Below are 4,892 nucleotides of genomic sequence, written 5' to 3' on the forward strand. Positions count from 1 at the left end.
GAAATCGAACTCACAACCTTACGATCATGAGCCGAATGCCCTAACCACTAAGCCACGCGCCCTCACTATGTGTATATATATATATATATAAATTAAAAATGAGGGTGTCTAATGAGGGTGCGATATATATATATATATATATATATATATATATATAATTTGCATATATTAATTTGCATACGCGCACCCGCGCTAGGTAGTCGTTGTAGGATCGACTAGTCACGACTGGCTAGCACAGATGCGCGAGTTCGCGAGTGCGCGCACCGGGACCACTCTTCTTAAATAGTACCATATATATATATATATATATATATATATATATTAAGGTATGTAGAAAAATACAACATGGACAAGAACGTATAACTCTTAGAAGACGATACAATAAACACGGACAGGACATTCGAAACCCTCAGTCTTCAGTCAAGAACCGGATCATCGTAGTAATTTCGGTTGATTAATCTTGAGATTACTAGATCACGGCCAGCCCTCCAAGAAAAACTAAGCAATTGGGGCATTAGAAAAACTAAGCTGGGAGCGTAGATTTCCTGGAAGAAGGATCGAATGCATACGAACACCGGGACAGCAAAAGGGACGAATATAAAAGGCAAAAAACAATAATGGAATACAGAAACATGAAATACAGAAGCATTAACGGTGAAAACAACAAGTGTCTTACGACTGATAACAAGCAAACAAATTTTGTCTGGCGCATTGGAAAGGAGCCTTATCGGCGATGCCTTGGCGGCGGACGAAAAACAACGATGTTAACACGTCGCTGGTGGGAAGCTGAGAGGCAGATTTCGGCCAGCGGTCACGTGACAGAGAAGAGAGAAAAGAAAAGAAAGAGAAGCAAAGGAAGGAAGAGAGAGAGAGAAGAGAGAGAGAGAGGAGGGACGAGCAGAATAGCTAGTTATAAAATCTCAAGGAGAGATCGAGTAGAAGTAACGTATACTAAACAGTAAAGCGAGTAGCCACATCAAAGTGGCAGATGGATGTTACTTCGGATCTAGTTTTTTCATTCGCAAAATATGCATTTTTTAAAAGACAGTAAAACAATCTGAAAATCGACTATGATAACGTAGCCTTCCAGTCTCATTGCTTTGAAGGGATGATGTTGTGAAGAAATAATTGGAGAAAATCTTACAGAGGTTTAAAAATCGAGAAAACTGTATATTTTCAGCCAATAGCGAAACAAAAATTTTCTGCGTTTAGCGGAACGGTGTAAACTTTAAGATTGTACCCTGTGAAATTCAGAGTTTAGCATCTGACCTGTTCGTTGTAGGTTTCTAAATAAGCAGAAATACCTAATAAAATCAACCTGTATCATCCTACTGTATCTTTTGTCTCCTCATTGATTGTATGTTTTTTTTAAAACTTGTTATATTAATATATTTGTCTGTATGTGTTTACTTTATGAGTATTTCAGTATTATGATTACCTGACATGTATTTGTGTACATCATTAATAGATAAGTGTGTGTGTAAAAAGTGGAGGCGTCTACTTCAAACACTTCAAAGCTGAGTGGCATTTTCATGCTTGGATTTGTAAACTACGATAAGAATAACACTGGTCAACAAAGAATTTGTCCGAAGAAAAAGAACACTTGTATCTTATATGTTTTTGTGAAATGTTCTTAATTAGCAACGAACATTTTGTTGTGAATGTTGAATTACTGATTATATTTACACTAATTAATGTTGGAAGAAATCACCTTAATTTGCAATAAAAATACTTTAAAAAATGAAAACCAGCTTGTGGAGAATCCGCCTGGGGTTAAACTAGTAAAAACATTCATCTGCCACTTTGATGTGACCACTCGCTTTACTGTTTACATATGAATATATATATTCTTTTATTCTTATACTTGTTTCAGTCATTTGACTGCGACCATGCTGGAGCACCGCCTTTAGTCGAGCAAATCGACCCAGGACTTATTATTTGTAAACCTAGTACTTATTCTATCGGTATCCTTCGCCAAACCGCTACGTTACAGGGACGTAAATGCACCAGCATCGGTTATCAAGCGATGTTGGGGGTGGGGACAAACACAGACTCACAAACATACGCACACCCATACATATATATATATATATATATATATATATACATACATATATATATATATAATGTATATATACGTATATATATATATATGTATATATATTAATATATATATATATATGCACATATACATTATATACATACATATATATATTTATAAATATATATATATATTATTCATATTATTAGAGTTGGTATGTAAAAGCACGTGGTTGGATGTATAAAATGCTAAATAGAATGGAAAAGCTACAGAAGATTTGTATTGTATGGTTAAGATATATATTAAACTCGTCATGTTAGGAAAATGTTATAAAATTTTGTGTATAGTGACATCATTTTTGGAGAAATAACCGGTTCCATATTTTCTTTTCAAATTTCTCAAATTTCTTTTCAAATATCTCATACGCAGCGTCTTTCAGAGCCTGTCACAAATTCAGTTCTTAACATTTTTGAAGAGGACTCGTCCCTAGCTACATTTTGACATAAGAAAAATGATATTTGATCCAGTAGAAAAAAGTTTACATCAAAATTTGTAGCAACGTCATAGGAGAGCAACTAACGCCACCAATCAAGTTTAGATCTAAACTCTGTTTTTTAATTTTAAAAGCAAAGTATATTTATCTTGGTTTGAATGGTAGAAGTAAGCATGAAGAATTTTATAGTTTTGGTTCCATGCAACAAAAATTTATATCAAAATTGTTGTGAGATAAAATATTATGAAAAAATATAAGTAAGGCAAAAAATTGGATTTTAAGTATAATTAATTTTTTTTTAATTTTAAAACCAAACTATATTTTATTTAAGCTTAAATGATAGAGCTCAATTCGAGGAATTTCATGGTATCAATCTTATGCAATGAAATTTTGAAAGAAATAAGTTATAGGCGTAGAATACCTTACCAAAGGGAAGGTCAGAGATCAGATAACTATTTTGATGCTTTCTAGATAAAGTCAATTTAAATTTAGAATATTCTACAGCACGAAAGAACTGTACATTAGCAAAAATAACTTGCTTATTAGACACTGGAAAAATAATTCATTTAGAAGAACTACGCCATTTAGCATTTATCTAAAAGTATGTCTCTGCAGAAAATTGTTTAACGGAGAAGAGTAAACTTATATTAATAGTTTCCTGTTTGTTTCAGCTGTACGTCCTGAGTTCAAATTCCGCCGAGGTCGACTTTGCTTTTTATTCTTTCGGAGTCGATTAAATAAGTACCAGTTATGCACTGGGACCGATGTAATCTACTTAATCTCTTTGTTTGTCCCCTCTATGTTTAGCCCCCTGTGGGCAATAAAGAAATAATTATTATATGTAATATAATATGTATATAATATATTTATGTGGTGGGTACACGCATACACCATATATATATTTTACTCTTTTATTTGTTTTAGTCATTTGACTGCGGTCATGCTGGCGAACCACCTTTTGATCGGACAAATCCCCCCAGGACTTATTCTTGGTAAGCCTACACATATTCTATCGGGTCTCTTTTTGCCAAACCGCTAATTTACGGAGATGTAAACACACTGACATCGGTTGTCAAGCGATGGTGGGGGGGGGGGCAAACACATACACACACACACACACACAGTGAAGGCGCATGGCTCAGTGGTTAGAGCGTCGAGCTTACGATCGTGAGGTTGTGAGTTCCAATCCCGGACCGGGCTGCGAGTTGTTTTCTTGAGCAAGACACTTTATTTCACGTTAACTCAGCTGTAGAAATGAGTTGCGACGTCACACAGGCCAAGCTGTATCGGTCCCTTTGCCTTTCCCTTGGATAACATCGGTGGCATAAAGAGGGGAGGCCGTTATGCATGGGCGACTGCTGGTCTTCCGTAAAAACAAACTTGCCGGACTTGTGCCTGGAAGGGTAACTTTCTAGGTGCAATCCCATGGTCAGTCATGACCGAAGGGGGTCTCATATATATATATATATATACACACGGGCTTCTTTCTATTTCCGTCTACGAAATCCACTCTCAAGGCTTTGGTCGGCCCGAGGCAATAGTAGAAGACACTTGCCCAAAATTTCACGCAGTGGGATGGACCTGGAACCAAATGGTTGGTAAGCTAGCTATGCACAAACAAAAAGCAGATATAGAATGGCAAGTTAAAAAACGTATTAAATGCACAGACGAACGGTAAACAGACACAGAAGGTCCCAATTCCTCATCTGTTATCGGCCAGTGAGTGAGTCAAGGACAATTTCGTGCCTTTAACACACACTCACACACACACATACAACAGGGCGTTCAAAAAGTCTCTCCGCATTAAGTATTTTATTGCCAAATAGATATTTGTAAGATGGTACAAGACTACAAAAGAATATATTAGACATTACAAAACTTTAAAACAAATTTATAAGAGGTCATCCTTTATATGTGTCGTCCTCCATTTTCAGTACATAAACTGATTCTTCTACACATGTTTCGAAATACATCTTGGAGAAAAAATTCACTGCGGTGAGACTTTTGGGACACTCTGTGTGTGTGTGTATATATATATATATATATATATATATATAATAAAATCAATAATAATAAAGGGCAAAATTAATTAATCAATTAATAATTTTACCAAGTAGTTCGGTATGTTAAAAGAACCATTATCGGTAAACTTATACAAAAATTCTATAATTATGAGTATAATTATAATTAGGGTTCATCAAAAATTTGCTTCATCACATACCGAAATTTAGAAATAGCAGTTAAAATACTATTCTGCTACCATAAGATATCTCCCTGACAGCAATACTCTACAAATGGGAGATATCTTATGGTAGCAGAATAGTATATTAACTGCTATTTCTAAATTTCGGTATGTGG

Source organism: Octopus sinensis, linkage group LG7, assembly GCF_006345805.1.
Source record: "Octopus sinensis linkage group LG7, ASM634580v1, whole genome shotgun sequence".
Classification (NCBI taxonomy): domain Eukaryota; kingdom Metazoa; phylum Mollusca; class Cephalopoda; order Octopoda; family Octopodidae; genus Octopus; species Octopus sinensis.